This window comes from Bufo gargarizans, chromosome 5, assembly GCF_014858855.1.
Source record: "Bufo gargarizans isolate SCDJY-AF-19 chromosome 5, ASM1485885v1, whole genome shotgun sequence".
In the NCBI taxonomy this organism is placed as follows: domain Eukaryota; kingdom Metazoa; phylum Chordata; class Amphibia; order Anura; family Bufonidae; genus Bufo; species Bufo gargarizans.
This window is the reverse complement of record NC_058084.1, coordinates 342,765,605-342,781,191: the sequence shown is the minus strand read 5'-3', so window position 1 is coordinate 342,781,191 and position 15,587 is coordinate 342,765,605. Positions and strand designations below refer to the sequence as shown.

At 34.2% G+C, this 15,587-nt stretch overlaps 1 protein-coding gene across 5 annotated transcripts in view; it reads right to left on the bottom strand.

The window, feature by feature from the left end:
* LOC122938794 (cytidine monophosphate-N-acetylneuraminic acid hydroxylase-like) overlaps positions 1-15,587 on the bottom strand; it is a 342,933-nt gene that overhangs the window by 48,804 nt on the left and 278,542 nt on the right. The gene's annotated exons all lie outside the window — the stretch shown is intronic.

Below are 15,587 nucleotides of genomic sequence, written 5' to 3'. Positions count from 1 at the left end.
CTGAGATATCTCCCTAAAAGGAATCTGATCTAAATACAAATCTAATTCTTGTTTTGAATATTGTACCTTGGACTTATATACCTCCTGGAAATATTTCAGGAACACTTCTTTAACACCTTCAGGTGTATTAATTGTCTCACCCATTTTATCTTTAATCGCCCCTATCCAGGATTTCTCTCTTTGATTTCTTGCTATATTTGCCAAGATTTTGCCGACTTTTTCTCCCTCTGTGGCCAACCGAATCCCTTGAAAAAGTAATTCTTTCCTACTTCTCTCCATTTGATATACCTTTAACTTTTCCTGTTCTTCCTCCCATATTTTCTTATTATGATCAGTGGGGCATCTTATACATGTCATTCCAAATTCTTGAACTTTTTTTTCCAAAACAATCCCCATTTCCCTAGTAGTTTTTTTCCAGTAGTTCACTTTTTTTACAAAGCAATCCTCTTAGATATGCTTTAGCCGTATCCCAAACAATTAACCTACTCGCGGAATAGTTATTCTCCCTAAAAATTTTTTTAATTCTTCCATTATACTTTCTTTATCTTTAACCAATGGGGGTTAGTAGTAAGAGGATGGATGTTTCGTCAAACTAAAAGTGACAGGTACCACGCCCCCTTTTATACAGTTAAACCCGCCCCTTTTATATTGATTGATAGTGTTCGATATAAAGTTTATATCGCTTGATACTGCTTGATATTAAGTTTATAGCGCTTGATATTGTTTGATATAAAGAGTATTAGTCCATTAATGTCTTACCACTTCTGTTATCTTCTTAATACAAATGGCAACATCCTCCTAGACATTCTTCTCAGATTACTGGTATGGCTAGAACAGGATGTTGAGTACAGCTTACTACAGATGGTGAAATCTAATGTCCGGCAGTTACAAATAAAAATAAATAAATTGACTCTTAAATTTATATTGATTCTTGCTACATTTGTATTAGTCCATTAATGTCTTACCACTTCTGTTATCTTCTTAATACAGATGACAACATCCTCCTAGACATTCTTCTCAGATTACTGGTAGGGCTAGAACAGGATGTTAAGTACAGCTTACTACAGATGGTGAAATCTAATGTCCTAAGCTAATGTCCAAATGAATACAAAAGCACAAGGTTTTTTATATAAAAGCCAACCACTTTGATATGCATTTATAGCAAATTAAACAGGTTATTAAGTTTCATTTTGATAAAAAATCTTTTTGGATATGCCCATTTCTAACACTTGATAAGTTTTTAATATAAAATTAAGCTTTGGACATAAAAAGGCCTATAATAGACATATAAATTCTTATAAAACATAAGCTAACTATTTGAAAAGACAGCAACTATTTAATGTGTAAACATAAGGTTTTGATATAAAAGCCATCATTTTGATAAAAAATCTTTTGGATATGCCCATTTCTAACACTTTGATAAGTTTTTAATATAAAATTAAGCTTTGGACATAAAAAGGCCTATAATAAACATATAAATTCTTATAAAACATAAGCTAACTATTTGAAAAGACAGCAACTACTTAATGTGTAAACATAAGGTTTTGATATAAAAGCCAACCGCTTTTGATATGCATTTATATCAAATTATACAGCTTGATAAGTTTCATTTTGATAAAAAATATTTTTGGATATGTCCATTTATAACACTTTGATAAGTTTTTGATATAAAATTAAGATTGGGGCATAAAAAGGCCTATAATAAACAAATAAATTCTTATAAACATAATCTAGCTATTTGAGAGACAGCAAATAGTGACTGTGCTAATAGTTGCAACATGTTGTGGTTTACAACAGGCCCACAGCCTATATAAACAGGACACATTCTGGACATGGTTAGCACAGAGATACGTAGACGTACATGCATAGGGCTATCCAACTATCTTTCTATATCCAGCTATGTGTTATCTATCGATGTATCTATAAATCCATATACCCATCTATCTAAAGTCTATCTATCAATTTATCTACCTATCTATCCTTATATCTAACAATTATCTATCTATCTTTCTAGCTACCTAGCTATAGTCTATCTTTCTAGCTATTTCTATCTTTCCATTTTATCTATCAATCCCTATCTATAGTCTATCTATTCATCTATCTGTTTTATATCTATCTACTTATCTATAGTCTATTTTTCCATCTATCTATCTATCTATTATCTATCCTTCTATCTATCTATCTATCTATCAATTATCTATATTTCTATCTACCTAGCTATAGTCTATCTTTCTAGCTATTTCTATCTTTCCATTTTATCTATCAATCCCTATCTATAGTCTATCTATCATCTATCTGTTTTCTATCTATCTACTTATCTATAGTCTATTTTTCCATCTATCTATCTATTATCTATCCATCTATCTATCAATTATCTATATTTCTGTCTACCTATCTATAGTCTATCTTTACATCTATCTGCTAGCTATCTTTCCATGTATCTATCTACATAGCTATGTATCTATACATCCATATACCCCATCTATCTAAAGTCTATCTATCAATTTATCTACCTATCTATCCTTATATCTAACAATTATCTATCTAACTTTCTATCTACCTAGCTATAGTCTATCTTTCTAGCTATTTCTATCTATCCATTTTATCTATCAATCCCTATCTATAGTCTATCTATCCATCTATCTGTTTTCTATCTATCTACTTACCTTTAGTCTATTTTTCCATCTAGCTATCTATTATCTATCCTATCTGTATATCAATTATCTATATTTCTATCTACCTATCTATAGTCTATCTTTACATCTATCTGTTATCTAGCTATCTTTCCATTTATCTATCTATCTATCTATCTATGGATCGATACAGCCATATACCCCATCTATCTAAAGTCTATCTATCAATTTATCTACCTATCTATCCTTCTATCTAACAATTATCTATCTATCTTTCTATCTACCTAGCTATAGTCTATCTTTCTAGCTATTTCCATCTATCCATTTTATCTATCAATCCATTTTTATCCAGACAACTGTCTATCTATCTATCTATCTATCTATATATATATCCAGCTATCTGTTATCTATCCATTTATCTATCCAACTATCTTATCTATTATCTATCTTTCTATCTATCTATTATCTATCTATCTAGCTATCTAACAAATGTATCTTTCGATCTATCTAACTGGCTGTCTTTCGATCTGTTTTCCCTATCATTCTATCCATTTTTCTAACAATGTATCCATTTATCTATCTATCTATTTCTAACCAGCTAGCTACTATATCATGGCTAGCTATCAAACATTTATTTACATTTCTATCAAACATCTATTTATCTTTCTACCTATCTAACTGTCTGTCTTTCTATCTATTATCTATCTATCTACTATCTATATGTCTTTCTATCTATTTAGCTATCTATTTATCTAGCTTCTAATATCTATCTAACTTCCAATCTTTCTATCTATTTTCCTATCAATCTATCCATTTATCTAACAACTTATCCATTGATCTGTCTTTCTATCTATCTTTCTATCAATTTTTTTCTATCTATCCAGCTATCTAACAATTTATCCATTTATCTATCTATGATCAATTTATCCGTATATCTGTGCCAATATAGACAGACAAACCCCCACCACTCTGTCAATACACAATTTGAAATGTTTACACAATACAAAATTACAAAAATGTTGTACAATATGCTGTAAAAATGTACAAATGATCAATTTATCCATATATCTATCTATCCCGATCTAACGTTTCAATAGATAAATATTTTATCTATCTATATACCTATCAATCTATATAACAATTTATCCATTTATCTATCTATCTTTCTATCTATTTCTAACCATCTAGCTACTGTAACAGGGCTATCTATCAAACATCTATCTATTTACATTTCTAGCTATCAAACATCTATTTATCTATCTATCTAACTGGCTGTCTTTCTATCTATTATCTATCTTTCAATCTATCTATCCATTTATCTAACAAATGTATCTTTCTATCTATCTAACTGGCTGTCTTTCGATCTGTTTTCCCTATCAATCTATCCATTTATCTAACAATTTATCCATTTATCTATCTATCTATCTATCTATCTATTTCTAAACAGATAGCTACTATAACAGGGCTATCTATCAAACATTTATTTACATTTCTATCAAACATCTATTTATCTATCTACATAGCTAACTGTCTTTCTATCTATTATATATCTAGCTTTCTTTCTATCTATTATCTATATGTCTTTCTATCTATTTTAGCTATCTATTTATCTAGCTTCTAATATCTATCTAACTTCCAATCGTTCTGTCTATTTTCCTATCAATCTATCCATGTATCTAACAATTTATCCATTGATATGTCTGTCTATCTATCTTTCTATCATTTTTATAGCTATCCAGCTATCTAACAATTTATCCATTTATCTATATATGGTCATTTTATCCGTATAGCTGTGCCAATATAGACAGACAAACCCCACCACTCTGTCAATACACACAGCAATGTTGCAAAGTTGTATTCATTTGAAATGTTTAAACAATTCAAAATTTCAAAGTGTTGTACAATATGCTGTAAAAATGTTAAAATGCTCAATTTATCCGTATAGCTATCAATCTTTCTATCCTTCTATCAATCTATCTATTTATCTTTCTATCAAACAGCTATTTATCTTTCTATCTAACCGTCTATCTTGCCACTATCTTGCTAACTATCACATATCTATTTATCTATCAATTTATCTATCTATCTATCTACATATCTAACTATCTACCTATTTGACTATTTATCTAACAATTTATCTAGACATCTATCTATCAATTTATCTATCTATCTATCTACATATCCAACTATCTACCTATTTGACTATTTATCTAACATTTTATCTAGACATCTATCTATCAATTTATCTATCTGCCTATCTATCTATTTTATCTAGCCATCCATTCTATCCATCTGTCTAGCTATCTATCTTTATATCTATTACCTATCGTTCCATTATCTTTCCATCTATAACATATCTATTTATCTGTCAATTTAGCAATCAACAATCTATCTAAATATCTGCCATTTTATTTATCTAGCTTCTAATATCTATCTAACAGCCTATCTTTCTTTAAATTTTATATAAAATTTATAGTGTTTGACATAAAGTTTTAGTTTGATATAAAATTTATAGTGTTTGATATAAAGTTTATATCGCTTGATATTGTTTGATATAAAGAGTATTCGTCCATTAAGGTCTTACCACTAAAAGTAATCTGAGAAGAATGTCTGGGAAGATGTTGCCCTCTGTAGTAAGAAGCTGCCAGACGTGGTTAGAAAGATAGATAATAGATAGATAGAAAGATAGATAATAGATAAGATAGTTGGATAGATAAATGGATAGATAACAGATAGCTGGATATATAGATAGATAGATACAGTTGTCTGGATAAAAATGGATTGATAGATAAAATGGATAGATAGAAATAGCTAGAAAGATAGACTATAGCTAGGTAGATAGAAAGATAGATAGAAAGACAGATCAATGGATAAATTGTTAGATAAATGGATAGATTGATAGGAAAATAGATAGAAAGATTGGAAGTTAGATAGATATTAGAAGCTAGATAAATAGATAGCTAAATAGATAGAAAGACATAGATAATAGATAGAAAGATAGATAGATAATAGATAGAAAGAACGACAGTTAGATAGATAGAAAGATAAATAGATGTTTGATAGAAATGTAAATAAATGTTTGATAGCTAGCCATGTTATAGTAGCTAGATGGTTAGAAATAGATAGATAGATATATAGATAGATAGATAGATAAATTGATAAAATGTTAGAAAAATGGATAGAATGATAGGGAAAACAGATCGAAAGACAGCCAGTTAGATAGATAGAAAGATACATTTGTTAGATAGATAGATAGATAGATAGATAGAAATATAGATAATAGATAGATAGAAAGATAGATAACAGATAGATGTAAAGATAGACTATAGATAGGTAGATAGAAATATAGATAATTGATAGATAGAAATATAGATAATTGATAGATAGATAGAAGTATAGATAATAGATAGATAGATGGAAAAATAGACTATAGATAAGTAGATAGATAGAAAACAGATAGATGATAGATAGACTATAGATAGGGATTGATAGATAAAATGGATAGATAGAAATAGCTAGAAAGATAGACTATAGCTAGGTAGATAGAAAGATAGATAGATAATTGTTAGATAGAAGGATAGATAGGTAGATAAATTGATAGATAGGCTTTAGATAGATGGGGTATATGGGATAGATAATAGATAGATAGATGGAAAAATAGACTAAAGATAAGTAGATAGATAGAAAACAGATGGATAGATAGACTATAGATAGGTAGCTAGAAAGATAGATGGCTAATAGATAGATAGAAGGATAGATATGTCGATACATTGATAGATAGAAAACAGGTAGCTGTCTAGATCGACTATAGATAGGTAGCTAGAAAGATAGATAGATAGAATTTAGATAGATGGGTATATGGATGTATATATACATAGATAATAGATAGTTGGCTAGATAAATGGATAGATAACAGATAGCTGGATAGATAGATAGATAGATAGATAGACAGTTGTCTGGATAAAAATGGATTGATAGATAAAATAGATAGATGGAAATAGCTAGAAAGATAGACTATAGCTAGGTAGATAGAAAGATAGATAGATAATTGTTAGATAGAAGGATAGATAGGTAGATAAATTGATAGATAGACTTTAGATAGATGGGGTATATGGCTGTATCGATCCATAGATAGATAGATAGATAGATAGATAAATGGAAAGATAGCTAGATAACAGATAGATGTAAAGATAGACTATAGATAGGTAGATAGAAATATAGATAATTGATATACAGATAGGATAGATAATAAATAGCTAGATGGAAAAATAGACTAAAGATAAGTAGATAGATAGAAAACAGATAGATGGATAGATAGACTATAGATAGGGATTGATAGATAAAATGGATAGATAGAAATAGCTAGAAAGATAGACTATAGCTAGGTAGATAGAAAGTTAGATAGATAATTGTTAGATATAAGGATAGATAGGTAGATAAATTGATAGATAGACTTTAGATAGATGGGGTATATGGATGTATAGATACATAGCTATGTAGATAGATACATGGAAAGATAGCTAGCAGATAGATGTAAAGATAGACTATAGATAGGTAGACAGAAATATAGATAATAGATAGATAGATAGATGGAAAAATAGACTATAGATAAGTAGATAGATAGAAAACAGATAGATGATAGATAGACTATAGATAGGGATTGATAGATAAAATGGAAAGATAGAAATAGCTAGAAAGATAGACTATAGCTAGGTAGATAGAAATATAGATAATTGATAGATAGATAGATAGATAGAAGGATAGATAATAGATAGATAGATAGATGGAAAAATAGACTATAGATAAGTAGATAGATATAAAACAGATAGATGAATAGATAGACTATAGATAGGGATTGATAGATAAAATGGAAAGATAGAAATAGCTAGAAAGATAGACTATAGCTAGGTAGATAGAAATATAGATAATTGATAGATAGATAGATAGATAGATAGATAGAAGGATAGATAATAGATAGATAGATAGATAGATAGATGGAAAAATAGACTATAGATAAGTAGATAGATATAAAACAGATAGATGAATAGATAGACTATAGATAGGGATTGATAGATAAAATGGATAGATAGAAATAGCTAGAAAGATAGACTATAGCTAGGTAGATAGAAAGATAGATAGATAATTGTTAGATATAAGGATAGATAGGTAGATAAATTGATAGTTAGACTTTAGATAGATGGGTATATGGATGTATAGATACATCGATAGATAACACATAGCTGGATATAGAAAGATAGTTGGATAGCCCTATGCATGTACGTCTACGTATCTCTGTGCTAACCATGTCCAGAATGTGTCCTGTTTATATAGGCTGTGGGCCTGTTGTAAACCACAACATGTTGCAACTATTAGCACAGTCACTATTTGCTGTCTCTCAAATAGCTAGATTATGTTTATAAGAATTTATTTGTTTATTATAGGCCTTTTTATGCCCCAATCTTAATTTTATATCAAAAACTTATCAAAGTGTTATAAATGGACATATCCAAAAATATTTTTTATCAAAATGAAACTTATCAAGCTGTATAATTTGATATAAATGCATATCAAAAGCGGTTGGCTTTTATATCAAAACCTTATGTTTACACATTAAATAGTTGCTGTCTTTTCAAATAGTTAGCTTATGTTTTATAAGAATTTATATGTCTATTATAGGCCTTTTTATGTCCAAAGCTTAATTTTATATTAAAAACTTATCAAGTGTTAGAAATGGGCATATCCAAAAAGATTTTTTATCAAAATGAAACTTAATAACCTGTTTAATTTGCTATAAATGCATATCAAAGTGGTTGGCTTTTATATAAAAAAACCTTGTGCTTTTGTATTCATTTGGACATTAGCTTAGGACATTAGATTTCACCATCTGTAGTAAGCTGTACTTAACATCCTGTTCTAGCCCTACCAGTAATCTGAGAAGAATGTCTAGGAGGATGTTGCCATCTGTATTAAGAAGATAACAGAAGTGGTAAGACATTAATGGACTAATACAAATGTAGCAAGAATCAATATAAATTTAAGAGTCAATTTATTTATTTTTATTTGTAACTGCCGGACATTAGATTTCACCATCTGTAGTAAGCTGTACTCAACATCCTGTTCTAGCCATACCAGTAATCTGAGAAGAATGTCTAGGAGGATGTTGCCATTTGTATTAAGAAGATAACAGAAGTGGTAAGACATTAATGGACTAATACTCTTTATATCAAACAATATCAAGCGCTATAAACTTAATATCAAGCAGTATCAAGCGATATAAACTTTATATCAAACACTATCAATCAATATAAAAGGGGCGGGTTTAACTGTATAAAAGGGGGCGTGGTACCTGTCACTTTTAGTTTGACGAAACATCCATCCTCTTACTACTGGGGTTAAACTTAAACGTTAGTGAAGCCTTCTTTTTATTCAAATCTAATTCCATTACCACAGCATTATGGTCTGATAGGGCCATGGGGAGATACTTTATTTTAATCTTATTATAGGACATCAGGTTTTTATTTCCCAAGGCCATATCTATTCTAGACCAAGTTTGGTGTGTTTTGGAATAACAGGAATACATGATTTCATCCGGGTTCTGGAGGCGCCAAACATCAATCCAGTTAAATTCATGGGCTAGTTTATAAAAATCTACCTCTGCCTACCTCTGCCTCTGCTAGGCGTTCTATCCCTGAGTGGATCCATTACTGCATTATAGTCTCCTATCGCAATCATTATGGATTCCTGTCTATCCAACATGAATCCATACAGTTTATATAAAATCTCTGGCTTATACGGTGGAGGGATATAGATGTTTGCGATTACCATTTTAACCCCTTCTATATTACAATATAGAAAGAGGTACCTACCGTAGTCATCTGCCTCACATGTCAGACACTCAAATTTAATTTTATTGTGAATCAAAATTGAGACCCCTCTTGAATAAGTAGTATATACGGACTGGTAACTTTCCCCTATCCATCTCTTCTGCAACCATCTTAAAGATTTAAAAAAAAAAAAAAACACGTCTCCCTCAACCCACACACACCCTCCCATCCTAAATAGCCCCCCTCCCTGCTACCCAGCAGTCGGGCGACTCCATACCTTAGCATACTAGCTCCTTCCCCCTCCGCAACCCCCGGCCTCATAGGCCCTCCCCGTCCGCCCAATCGCTAACCTCCTCCACCCTTAGTTTTGCCGGAAAAAGTAAACTATACTTTAGACCTGCTTCCCTTAATCTTTTCTTAACGGCAATATACTCTTTCCTATGGGCAATTTACTTGTAATGCCTTCCTCTCCACCCAGCAGCTGTCATTCTTGTCTGGGTGATTGTGCTGGGGAGATCAGGAACTGATTAGTTCCTGGAAGGTTACTACACTAACCAGCCATGCTCTGAATGATTGGCCTATCAGAGTGAGAGGACGCAGAGGCAGCCAGGGCTGTGGTTCAGCATCCAATCAGAAGGTTGGGTGGAGGATTTAAACTCAGCAGCGTATATGAATCTCTGCCTGTGATTTTGTACCCTGGTCCTATATAGTGCTATATACCTATCCTGTATAGTGACCCTCCTGGTGAACCTACTACTGGCTTGCTTCATGATTAACCCTATGTTTGCTGTTCCTGCTTATATTGACACTCCTGATTAACTGACTACTGACTTGTTTTTGGATTAACCCTGTGTTTGTTGTTTCTGCCATTTTATGCTGGTAAACTGACCTTGGCTTATTTCTGGATTAACCCTTCAATCTCTGCATAGCCCATGTCAGTTTCTCCGGTTGCTGATTCTGCTTGCCAATTTCCCTATATACCTCCTTGGTCATTTTGGTAGGTCTTCCACTAGTGATCCTGCACCTGGTAGCAGTATTAGAGTCCACTGGCTGTGGCTGGATGGTGTGTGTGTATATATACATGTATATGAATATATACATTGCGTATATGTGTGTGTGTATATATATATATATATATATATATATATATATATATATATATATAGAGAGAGAGAGAGAAAAATGGCGGCACTGGGTGCAAGAAGAAATTGCGGGTGCACGTTCCAAAGGGAATAGATTGATATCCCTGATGAATAGATTCGTGACCAGAGCCGAAACGTTGCACCACTGGGGTGAATAAAGGGTTCACCTGCTTTTACTTCTTGGAGCGCTGCTCTTTTTTCTGAATCTATATATATATATACACACACACACACACACACACACACACACACACACACTCACCTAAAGAATTATTAGGAACACCTGTTCTATTTCTCATTAATGCGATTATCTAGTCAACCAATCACATGGCAGTTGCTTCAATGCATGTAGGGTTGTGGTCCTGGTCAAGACAATCTCCTGAACTCCAAACTGAATGTCAGAATGGGAAAGAAAGGTGGGCTACAACATCACAAGACCCCATCGGGTGCCACTCATCTTCACTACAAATAGGAAAAAGAGGCTACAATTTGCACAAGCTCACCAAAATTTGACTGTTTAAGACTGGAAAAATGTTGCCTGGTCTGATGAGTCTCGATTTCTGTTGAGACATTCAAATGGTAGAGTCCAAATTTGGCGTAAACATGAATGAGAACATGTATCCATCATGCCTTGTTACCACTGTGCAGGCTGGTGGTGGTGGTGTAATGGTGTGGGGGATGTTTTCTGGGCACACTTTAGGCCCCTTAGTGCCAATTGGCCATCGCTTAAATGCCACGGGCTACCTGAGCATTGTTTATGACCATGTCCATCCCTTCATGACCACCATGTACCCATCCTCTGATGGCTACTTCCAGCAGGATAATGCACCATGTCACAAAGCTTGAATCATTTCAAATTGGTTTCTTGAACATGACAATGAGTTCACTGTACTAAAATGGCCCCCACAGTCACCAGAGCAATAGAGCATCTTTGGGATGTGGTGGAACGGGAACTTTGTGCCCTGGATGTGCATCCCTCCAATCTCCATCAAGTGCAAGATGCTATCCTATCAATATGGGCCAACATTTCTAAAGAATGCTATCAGCACCTTGGTAAATCAATGCCACGTAGAATTAAGGCAGTTCTAAAGGCAAAAGGGGGTCCAACACCGTATTAGTATGGTGTTCCTAATAATTCTTCAGGTGAGTGTGTATGTGTGTGTATATATATATATATATATATATATATACATATACACACACACACACACACACACAGTACAGACCAAAAGTTTGGACACACCTTCTCATTCAAAGAGTTTTCTTTATTTTCATGACTATGAAAATTGTAGATTCACACTGAAGGCATCAAAACTATGAATTAACACATGTGGAATTAGATACATAACAAAAAAGTGTGAAACAACTGAAAATATGTCATATTCTAGGTTCTTCAAAGTAGCCACCTTTTGCTTTGATTACTGCTTTGCACACTCTTGGCATTCTCTTGATGAGCTTCAAGAGGTAGTCACCTGAAATGGTCTTCCAACAGTCTTGAAGGAGTTCCCAGAGATGCTTAGCACTTGTTGGCCCTTTTGCCTTCACTCTGTGGTCCAGCTCACCCCAAACCATTTTGATTGGGTTCAGGTCCGGTGACTGTGGAGGCCAGGTCATCTGGCGCAGCACCCCATCACTCTCCTTCATGGTCAAATAGCCCTTACACAGCCTGGAGGTGTGTTTGGGGTCATTGTCCTGTTGAAAAATAAATGATGGTCCAACTAAACGCAAACCAGATAATATAGCATGCCGCTGCAAGATGCTGTAGTAGCCATGCTGGTTCAGTATGCCTTCAATTTTGAATAAATCCCCAACAGTGTCACCAGCAAAGCACCCCCACACCATCCCACCTCCTCCACCGTGCTTCAAGGTAAGAACCAGGCATGTAGAGTCCATTCGTTCACCTTTTCTGTGTCGCACAAAGACACGGTGGTTGGAACCAAAGGTCTCAAAATTTGACTCATCAGACCAAAGCACTAATTTCCACTGGTCTAATGTCCATTCCTTGTGTTCTTTAGCCCAAACAAGTCTCTTCTGCTTGTTGCCTGTCCTTAGCAGTGGTTTCCTAGCAGATATTCTACCATGAAGGCCTGATTCACACAGTCTCCTCTTAACAGTTGTTCTAGAGATGTGTCTGCTGCTAGAACTCTGTGTGGCATTGACCTGGTCTCTAATCTGAGCTGCTGTTAACCTGCGTTTTCTGAGGCTGGTGACTCGGATGAACTTCTCCTCCGCAGCAGAGGTGACTCTTGGTCTTCCTTTCCTGGGGCGGTCCGCATGTGAGCCAGTTTCTTTGTAACGCTTGATGGTGTTTGTGACTGCACTTGGGGACACTTTCAAAGTTTTCCCAATTTTTTGGACTCACTGACCTTCATTTCTTAAAGTAATGATGGCCACTCGTTTTTCTTTACAGGGAGTGCAGAATTATTAGGCAAGTTGTATTTTTGAGGATTAATTTTATTATTGAACAACAACCATGTTCTCAATGAACCCAAAAAACTCATTAATATCAAAGCTGAATATTTTTGGAAGTAGTTTTTAATTTGTTTTTAGTTTTAGCTATTTTAGGGGGATATCTGTGTGTGCAGGTGACTATTACTGTACATAATTATTAGGCAACTTAACAAAAAACAAATATATACCCATTTCAATTATTTATTTTTACCAGTGAAACCAATATAACATCTCAACATTCACAAATATACATTTCTGACATTCAAAAAACAAACAAAAACAAATCAGTGACCAATATAGCCACCTTTCTTCGCAAGGACACTCAAAATCCTGCCATCCATGGATTCTGTCAGTGTTTTGATCTTTTCACCATCAACATTGTGTGCAGTAGCAACCACAGCCTCCCAGACACTGTTCAGAGAGGTGTACTGTTTTCCCTCCTTGTAAATCTCACATTTGATGATGGACCACAGGTTCTCAATGGGGTTCAGATCAGGTGAACAAGGAGGCCATGTCATTAGATTTTCTTATTTTATACCCTTTCTTGCCAGCCACGTTGTGGAGTACTTGGATGCGTGTGATGGAGCATTGTCCTGCATTAAAATCATGTTTTTCTTACCTTGCAGACTTCTTCCTGTACCACTGCTTGAAGAAGGTGTCTTCCAGAAACTGGCAGTAGGACTGGGAGTTGAGCTTGACTCCATCCTCAACCCAAAAAGGCCCCACAAGCTCATCTTTGATGATACCAGCCCAAACCAGTACTCCACCTCCACCTTGCTGGCGTCTGAGTCGGACTGGAGCTCTCTGCCCTTTACCAATCCAGCCATCTGGCCCATCAAGACTCACTCTCATTTCATCAGTCCATAAAACCTTAGAAAAATCAGTCTTGAGATATTTCTTGGCCCAGTCTTGACGTTTCAGCTTGTGTGTCTTGTTCAGTGGTGGTCGTCTTTCAGCCTTTCTTACCTGGCCATGTCTCTGAGTATTGCACACCTTGTGCTTTTGGGCACTCCAGTGATGTTGCAGCTCTGAAATATGGCCAAACTGGTGGCAAGTGGCATCTTGGCAGCTGCACGCATGACTTTTCTCAGTTCATGGGCAGTTATTTTGCGCCTTGGTTTTTCCACACGCTTCTTGCGACCCTGTTGACTATTTTGAATGAAACGCTTGATTGTTCGATGATCACGCTTCAGAAGCTTTGCAATTTTAAGAGTGCTGCATCCCTCTGCAAGATATCTCACTATTTTTTACTTTTCTGAGCCTGTCAAGTCCTTCTTTTGACCCATTTTGCCAAAGGAAAGGAAGTTGCCTAATAATTATGCACACCTGATATAGGGTGTTGATGTCATTAGACCACACCCCTTCTCATTACAGAGATGCACATCACCTAATATGCTTAATTGGTAGTAGGCTTTCAAGCCTATACAGCTTGGAGTAAGACAACATGCATAAAGAGGATGATGTGGTCAAAATACTCATTTGCCTAATAATTCTGCACGTAGTGTACTTAGCTGCTTTTTTCTTGCCATAATACAAATTCTAACAGTCTATCAGTAGGACTATCAGCTGTGTATCCAACTTCACAACGCAACTGATGGTCCCAACCCCATTTATAAGGCAAGAAATACCACTTATTAAACCTGACAGGGCACACCTGTGAAGTGAAAACCATTTCAGGTGACTACCTCTTGAAGCTCATCAAGAGAATACCAAGAGTGTGCAAAGCAGTAATCCAAGCAAAAGGTGGCTACTTTGAAGAACCTAGAATATTACATATTTTCAGTTGTTTCACACTTTTATGTTATGTATCTAATTCCACATGTGTTAATTCATAGTTTTGCTGCCTTCAGTGTGAATCTACAATTTTCATAGTCATGAAAATAAAGAAAACTCTTTGAATGAGAAGGTGTGTCCAAACTTTTGGTCTATACTGTATATCTATATATACTGTATATTTATATATACTTAATTTTTAATCATTGTCATTGTAGTCCTGCCTGTGATAATAAAAATTTGACTGCTGGAAAGCATTCTGTGCCAACCAAGAAGTAGCTCTTATTATTAGGCTTAGTGGCCAGTGCAAAATTTGCAGTAGTTTAAGCCTTTTTTTAATATAGTGAGGTGGAAATAAAAAATAACATCACAAAAAAGTATTTAAAATATGTTTAACACAAAATCTTGATTTAAACAATAGGTCATTTGACACTTTCCCTTTAAAGGAAACAAGCAAACCTTGTGTAGTCTAATCCTACAGTAATACATCCTTCTAATTGTCCCTTTTTTTCATTCTAAAATTTGATTTGCAAGAAATAAGTGATGGATAGGAAACAATTTGACTACAAGATCAGACTACACAGGGTTTGTTTGTAGTCTATCACCATGGAGAAACAAACATTTGTATAGCAGATGAACATACATAAAGATATATTTTAATAGAACTTTATTTAAGTTTTTAATTTTAACCGCTTTGGAGAAGTAAAGAAGTTGTTTGTCCATGTGGCCATAGCCTTCAAGGGGGTTTGTATCATCAGATATGA